This window comes from Phyllostomus discolor, chromosome 1 (genome assembly GCF_004126475.2).
Source record: "Phyllostomus discolor isolate MPI-MPIP mPhyDis1 chromosome 1, mPhyDis1.pri.v3, whole genome shotgun sequence".
Taxonomy (NCBI): domain Eukaryota; kingdom Metazoa; phylum Chordata; class Mammalia; order Chiroptera; family Phyllostomidae; genus Phyllostomus; species Phyllostomus discolor.
Genome location: NC_040903.2, coordinates 209,395,952 through 209,404,302, shown reverse-complemented (window position 1 = coordinate 209,404,302; position 8,351 = coordinate 209,395,952). Strand labels below are relative to the sequence as shown.

General features: G+C 47.9%; 1 protein-coding gene across 3 annotated transcripts in view; it reads left to right on the top strand.

Annotated features, from left to right (window-relative positions):
* The first annotated feature begins 6,226 nt into the window (after nt 1-6,226).
* Nucleotides 6,227-8,351, top strand: part of TC2N (tandem C2 domains, nuclear) — a 38,846-nt gene continuing 36,721 nt past the window's right edge. Inside the window, exon 1 of one of the 3 annotated variants that reach the window (XM_036013265.1) lies at nt 6,227-6,297. The gene's annotated coding sequence lies outside the window, so the exon portion shown is untranslated. Of the gene's footprint in view, nt 6,412-8,351 lie in introns of all 3 variants that reach the window. The other 2 variants (XM_036013264.1, XM_036013269.1) reach the window with 2 other exon arrangements.

Here is an 8,351-nt window from a genome sequence, read left to right as displayed (position 1 = left end):
AGGGGAAGCAAGTCTTGGCTTACTTCCTAAGCTGCCTGGGGATCTTGTTGGGTGTATGACTTTTTCCTAAAACTCTGATAAAAGCAAAAATCACAAATGATAAGGTTCAGTTGTTTTTTTTTTTGGATAGTGATTTAGAGTTGTATTTGCCAACAACCATTAACATTCAGAGCTAGCCTTCTCAAGAGTTTTTAAATCTTTCCTCTGCTGTGACGGTTAGATTTTACATCTAACCAAAAGGATAAAAAATGTCAAACAGAATTTTACTGGGGGAACAGGGATGGTTTTCTAACTTACCATGGGCCCCAACGGTGCTTCCCAGTGATTTGGTGGGAGAACCCTGGGCACGCTGGTCTGAACTCTGGGGCCGTGATGGGGTAAGAGTGCCTCTCCCACCATCCCAGGGAGGGATGGAGGGTATGTCAGGTAACTACTGCTGTGTAACGAACAGTCCCAAACTGCCATGGCATACAACAATAACCACCTGTTATTTCTCACCTGTCTGCTGGTTGGCTGGGGGTGTGCGGATCTAGCCTGGGCTTATCTGGGGACTCTGGTCCATGTCTCTCATCCTTCTCGGACCAGCTGGCTGGCCCAGGCAGCATCTCCTTGTGGTGTTGGCAGAAGCATGAGAGGGTAAGCAGAAACATGAGAGTCCCGTTCGGGCACAAGCTCAGAACTTCAACACCGTTACTTCCATCTCATTCTATGGGCCACAGCAAGGCACATGGCCGAAGTCATAATCACAGAGTAGAGAAATATACGCCGCTCCTTGAGTGAAAGGAACTTCAGAGTCACACGGAAGGTGTACACACTAAAGGTAACACAGTGAGAGATGAAGCCCTAGGTCAAGACCGCAGTCCACCACAGGGAAGGCCCGTGGCTGTGACTGGACCCTCGGTGAATGGAACCCCACAGCTGGTCTGTGACTGTGACAGCCCCGTCTATTCTGGGTATGGATGCGGCTATCACACCTCGATGCTCTTCATCACTCAATATTCCTCTCAAATCTCCTAATTTTGGTAGCGTATCCCTCCCTAGCAACCTTCTGATAATCACTTAGCTTCCTGTATGGCTACTTCTGCAAGTGTAGCGCTTTGACCATAAGGTATAAATGTCTGTCTGGTGCCTGCAATAATTCTATTTCTCATGCAATATTTACAGGCCCTGTTAATATTAATAGACCTTATTGTCTCCTACAGTGTCTAGGGAGCCTGACTGAGTCTTCTTCAACAGAGTTGAACTTAGCAGGCAGAAGAGGAAAAGAAGCCGGTTGCTAAGCTTGAGAAGCTGAAAGTCAATTTCCATTCTATGGTCAATTGACAGTGGAGAGCCAATGGGCCTCCACGAAACTATCGGTCTTTTGGTGCTGTGAAGTTTCACTGGTGAATGGGGTTTGGGGGAGGGAGGGGCCGTGGGTGAGGGCATGGAGGAAAGAGACCCTTATCTTGGCGAAGCATCTATGACCAGCCATTTTCTCCAGTTACCTTAGCCTTAGTGGGTACCCATCACCCAGAAAAGAATATGGCAGGAGAAGGGAAAAAATAAAGAAAAAAGTCATCCCATCACAAATAGTCCCTACTCTATTCAACTCGTGTGTCCCGTAGGTCAATATAGAAGCTCCTTAGTAAGATGGCCAAGAGCCTACAGGACCCCTCGTCTCACTCCTGTCCTCTGTCACTCCCTGATATACACTCGACTCTGAATGACACTAGACCTCCTGAAGGTCACCCGGGGAAATTCTTCAGAGTGCAGCAAGGCGGCTGACAGTGGCCGATAAAGGTGATGAAGATGATGGGGTGGGTGGCTCTGTGCCTGTTCTCAAGTCAAGATGTCAGCACTCCGATCGGGTGGCCATCTGAGAGCAAGGACAAGGAGCCGTGTGCCCACAAAGGTTTTTCTTTATCCGTCTGGGACAAGCTTCAAGTCTTTGTGACCTTAATACCTTCTTTGAGAAGTTCTCACGTTCCATGTTTCCCATGCAAAGCAGGAGACAGCATTTATCTAGTGTTTTATGTACTCTATATATTATAATTTATGAGAATGTTAATCAGGATAAGTAAAGCTAGCTGATGGGAAAGAAATCCCCAAATATGATTAGTGCACACAATAAAGTTCAGTTTTCATTTGCATCACAATCTGATACACGTAGTGAATGGTGGTGGGAGCTCTGTTCCATGAAGTTGACTGGTGACCGGGACTTCTTCCATCTGGCCTCATTGTCCGTGTTGGCAATGGTTTAGCGCTGGTCCCGGGTGGTCCAGGAAGGGGAAGAGGGAGAGACTGTGGAGAAGGCTCACCAGCTCTTCGTTGCCTAGGTCAGAAGTGAAACTCTACTCCTGCTCAAATTCCATTGGTGAGAACTGGTCACGTGGCCTTACCTAGATGTAAGAGAAACGGACAAAGGACTTTAGTTCTGTGCCCAGAGCGAGGAATCAAGGTCTGGTGAGCATTCACGACTCTGCTGAAACATCGCTTTCTCTCCCAAGCAAATGCTGAGGACTGCACCTGGCATACCATAGGCACTCAAAAATATTTGTTGAACAAGTAAATGAATAAATAAATACCTACACATAAACTTTTCCTGATGCTTTTCTAAGGCCGATCGTGGAAAGGGAATAACTTGGGGGGGAAACAGGAATCTGCCGGCCCTCCCTGCCCCTGCACTGTACTGATAGGACCGTTTGTATTTGTGAGATTATTTTACAAGCACTCTAGGAATTCATATTCTTTAAAGATTTGTTTTCCTTCATTCAACAAATATTTCAGTGTCCTATGTGTCAGGTGCTATGTCATATGTTCAGGAAACAGATGGAAGTCCCAATTCCTGTCTACTGGGAACTCAGCTGGAGTGAGTTCCGTGGGAAAAGGGAAAAGAAGTGAATGACCATCCTGGCTGGCATAGCTCAGTGGATTGAGCGCAGGCTGCAAACCAAAGTGTCACAGGTTCGATTCCCAGTCAGGGTACATTCCTGGGTTGCAGGCCATGACCCCCAGCAACCGCACATTGATGTTTCTCTCTCTCTCTCTTTCTCCCTCCCTTCCCTCTCTAAAAATAAATAAATAAAATCTTAAAAAAATTAGGTCTTGAAATTAAAATTTAGTAGTCAACATGTTAAAAAAAAAAAGAAGTGAATGGCCACAGCTATGGCATCGGTGCCACGACAGAGATGTGGATGGATTGCAGCGGGAACACCGAGGAAGGGCACCCCATTCACTCTGGGACGTGTGCTGAGGAGCTCCATCTTCCAGAAGAGGCAGTACTTCCGCTGCATGAACATGAATGTGCCCATCGGGACCCACAAAATACAGTTAAGGGGAACAGTGGAGCAAATTTGGCAGTTTAGGGAGCTACAGTTGATTCAGAAGACCAAGGATGTGTGGCGCGGTGCAGTGGGAGGCGAGCCTGGAGAGGCAGGGCTGGGCTGAGTCACAAAGCACTGGTAAGCTGCCCTGAGTGGAGGCAGAATGAATAGGGATCAGGGCAGGGATTAAGTGATTTGTCTCTGTCCACTGGGAGAATCCACTCGCACGGCGAGATCTTCTCCGAGCTCTCGTGCACGTCAACCCAAATCTGTTCTGTGCTTCAGCTCTGCCTCCAGTGATACAGGACGTTAATATCAAAAACACTAACGCTTATATTAAAAAGCAAGCAGGCAGAAAACGAAACCTCGCTCAGAATGTTGCACAACCGTCCTTTTGTGGGAAGAGGTTAACCACCGGGGGCACAAGGAAAGGCGTGCGTACAATACCCACCATTTATATCAGCGCAGCCTCGCCTCTGAAAGTGGGACAGGAAGGAGGCCCATTTCAAGGAAAATAAAGGAAGTGGTTTTCATTGTTTTCAAAGAACTGTTTCTGCCAACAGAGTGGATTATTGTAAGGGATCCTTTTTAGATGGAAGACGGAAGAAAACTAAGTACAACTTGGGGAGCTCTTGCTCCGGGAACTTGTGCATCCGTGAAGAGGTTGTTGAGGCTGTTCAGTTCGGGCACCGAGGGCTCAGTCCAGTTCAACCAGCACTGCTGAGCATTCGCGCATTCGTTCATCTCTCATTCACTGAGCACACCTGAGTGACAGTTTTGTGCTCTGAACTGTGACATTGAATGTTGCAGGGAGTAAAAGCTGGGTAAAGGTCCTTGGCCTTTTTCTTTCTTTCTTTCTTTCTTCTTTCTTTCTTTCTTTCTTTCTTTCTTTCTTTCTTTCTTTCTTTCTTTCTTTTCTTTCTTTCTTTCTCTCTCCTCTCCCTCTCCCTCTCCCTCTCTCTCTCTCTCTCCTCCTCTCCCTCTCCCTCTCTCTTTCTCTCTCCCATTTGACCCTTAAATACAGCACATCATACACCTCTAAAAGGCCTTCAAGTCTGAAGTCCAGACTCAACCTTGACTCTATTTTGGGCAGCCACTCTTTGTTCGATCCTGAGTACCTTCAACTGTGAAACGAGGACAATTGCACTTACACTATAATTGTGAAGATGAACTGAGATGACTCACGTGAAAGTTTTGTGTAAACCATTCAGAACTTTGCAAGCATTTGTAATAGAGTGAAAAACTGTTCATGGTAAATGTGCTTGGACTTTAAAGCAGTGTTTATCAGAGTGCATTGGTTGAAACACTAATACCCCCGGGATGATAACAGGCATTTCTCAAGAAGAGAGTTGAATGGTCTCTAGGGGAGGTAAAGCTTAGCCCTCTTAGGGTTTCTGACCATACATGAGGGTTAAATTGACATAGGTTAATAGGAGGGGAGCATGCAGATTTTACATGCACAGGGGACCCCCAATGGGAAATTGAAGACCCAAAGAAGCAGGTAGAGCTGGACGTTTATACACTAAGTTGGACGAAGAGTAGTGAATAGTGACAATGCAACAAGACAAAGGGGCTTGAGCTATGTCAGTTAATCGTGTAGTGACTAGGAAGATAAGGGTCAGTTTAACAAAGTTTCTATATATTTCCCTCATCCTTGACACCCATCTCTGGTGATCAGAATGTTTCTTTCCTTCTGGTATTTCGGGGGACACCTTTCACACTGGAATTTCATTTGCTTTCAAGAAGAAAAAGGAAGGTCTTTTGCCAAAGGGGCATGTTTTGAGGAGGCATAGTCTGCCACCCTTCAGGTCAAGTACGTTTCATAAGTGTAGGATGATACAAAGTAAAACAGTTTTCAGGCCTGTAAATGTGTCATCAATTTCAAGGAGAGCAACTATACAGGGGTGGGCAAAAGTAGGCCTATGGTTGTTCATATGGAAAATAATACAATAAATAATACAAGAGTAAACTGGGTTTTGCATGCTCATGGCTCTACTATTTGCTGACCCCTGTATTGTGTTTCTTTCCCCAGATTAATTTGATCTTCGTTCTAGCCCCTTCCCCACCCCCACCCCCATCCTTTTCCAGTATCTCTAGGACCTGGAGATTAACAGAACCCACTTGGAGAAAGACTGCTCTACAGGAAGAAAAGTATTACCTTTATTTCAATTTATAATCCATTGGCCTCTCAAAAGCTGAACTCTTCACTAACAGATATTCTGGGAATTCATTCAACGACTTTTCTACTACAGAGTTACAATGCCCACTGTGGGAGGCAAAAATGACCAGGGCCAACCAACTCCGTGCCAGGGTGCCAGATTCCAGCACAGAATGGGGCCCGGGCCATTGCGGTGGACACCCTTAGAATCCCTTTCAACATACCTACTGCTGGCAAGGTGCAGGCAGATGCAAAACCACAAAAGTGAAGAGATGCGGACTGATTATCAAAGACGTTATAATTGGGATATAAAAACACTAAAGTCCAGTAACACTACAACTAAGAAGGTTCTGTGTTCCCCCACCGTCCCCCAAAAAGGGTGCAGAAATATCTCTGGCAAATATCTATGCTCCTTCCTTCCCTACTCAAAGAGGTTCATCCGGCCAATGGGTTTCCCTCTATTCCTCTCCCTATCTTTTATCTCCCTATCTTTTATCTCCCTTCTGATCCCTCAAAACACTCCGAATTCTGCCTGGCTTCATCTTACACCTTCCCAAAGTGAGTCGCTGAGCGCTGGGGCTGGAAGAGGCAGACACAAAAGAAAAGAGACGCAGGCGCAGTGCGCTCAGGTACGCGGCCCCACGGCCCCGCCCTGCCCCGCTGCACCCCGCCCCGCCCCGCCCCGTTGCACCCCGCCCCTCCGCGTGCACAGCCCGACCTGCGGGCCGGGAACTTGGGGAAGCGGGGGCGGGGCCTCGGGACGCCGCCTGGCGAAGTGACCCGAGACACGATTCACGGGGGCGGCGGCGGCAGAAGGTCCACTGCCTGGAGCAGGTAACCTGCCGGGGCCGCCCGGCGCAGCCTCCGCGAGGTGTGGAGCGAGGGCGCCCCGAGAGCCGCGCGTGGAGACCCCGGCGCCCGGGCGTGGGAGGGAGCCGGAGGGCCCAGGTGCGCTGTCAGGGGCGCTTCTCCGGGCACACGCGTGGCGGGCCTCCTGTGACCCCCGTCCTGGCCTCCGGGGTCCTGCGCGGGGCTGGGGGCGGGGGGGGGGTCGGGTGTGAGAGCGGCCTCGCGGGGCTGAGGGTCCTGCGACTGTTGTGCAGGTTGTTTCGTCTCCTTAAACTTTAAAAAAAGTCTCCTTCGTTGCGGGCCCGGGTGACTGTGTCCCAGTCTGCTCTCCAGAGGCCCGAGGGAGGCTAGGGTTGTTGGACAGCCGCGATCACCGCGGCCTGGAAGGCAGGCAGTGACTCGCCCTGTGGAGCAGGACAGGTTGTGGGGTTCACCGGTCCACTCTGGGGGGTCCCTGGACCGGAAAAGGGGGAGCCCCCCCCGCCCAGGTGGGCTCCTGGCCCGGGAAAGGGGAATGGGAAACGCAGTTCCTTCTCCGGAGAGTCAGATGAGAACTGATTAGCCGAGTGTTTCTGAACTTTTTGAAGCGGCAAAGAGGTGTTAAAACGCCACTTTCATATGGTTTTTGCAAAACACAAATGATCTACCCAGCTAGATTTTAGATTTCGCACCTGTTTCTCCTAGTGTGTGTGTGTGTGTGTGTGTGTGTGTGTGTGTGTTTGCAATGGATTCCTTTAAGCAAAGGAATACACCATTGCACACAGACGTCCAGGTATAGACGAGAGAGATGCCAAACCACAAACACTGATTCCTGCAGAATATTTAAAATACACCATGTGAAAGGACTGCTTTTGTTTTTTAAAATAGTATACTGATTCTAACTCCAGGTAGGCAGTTAATAGAGTTCTGTTAAAAAAAAAAGCCTGGAAATATTGAGAGTTAATAACACCCCCCTCCCATGTACCAATTTAGTATTTTGATATGTACCTTGATCAAGGTTAAAAATTGGTTTTTCAGAAGGAAATGTTGGCATTGCTTGCTTTCAAGAGCTGGGATTCGAGGGTTGCTTTTGTGTCATCTTTTGTATTCTGTTGTTTTTGCTAATGACTGAGCTTACTACCTTCATAACTGGAGGAAAAGACTTCATAAAAATTTGCGCTTTTTTTTAACCCTTTAAGAAAAGGATTTTAAGGATCTCTTGTATTTGATTGGCTCTTCTTGAATTATCGTAAACAATTCAATTCATAAACTTAATTTATGAATAGAACTAACACGTTGATAGACTAATCAGGTCGAGACAAAGTGAGTTGGAGGTTCTCGCGAGACATGTGGCAGGGCCGTCCAGCGGGCACGTTATTGATACAATTCATTGGTGTCAGGGTTTTCTGAAGTCAGGATCAGGGCTGTAGGTGTTGGGGTCGTCTGGATCGTGGAAGTTGATTCTGTGAGAGTGGCAGAAATCATTCAAGCAGAGTAAGAAGAGAGGAAGGCCATGGGAGGGGAATGCCGACGTTGAAGGGACAGGTGGGCCGGGTCAGGGAAGAAAGGAGGAGAAGGAGCAGGCCATGGGGTCGTGGAAGCCAAGAGGCAACGGGTTGGAGGAGAGAAATCTCGGAGTCCAACGAGTCTGAAGAATCAGGGACGTGGGAGCTGATAAAGTGCCTATTGGCTTTGCTAGGAAGGAGGGGTCATTGATTTCAGCAAACATAATTTAAGTAAAATGATATGGCTGGAAGCCAAATTTGAGTGACTTTGAGGAGTAAATAGAGGATGAAGAAATAAAGATAGCGAGGGTTGAGCCCTTATTTTTTTTTTTCAAAGAAGTGACAGGGTGGTAGAGGGGACTTTAAAGTCAGATGGGAAGGAAGATAGGGAAAATACCTTTCCATCAAAATGCATCTCAGGGCCTGGTTCCTCCTCGTGGCTTAGCAGCAGCCAGAGCAAGTGTCGGAGCGCACTGATGGAGCTACAGTACTGTAAGGGTGTCCCATCTCCCCCCAGCCAAAGAACGACAGTATTTTAGTGGCATTTTGGTCTCT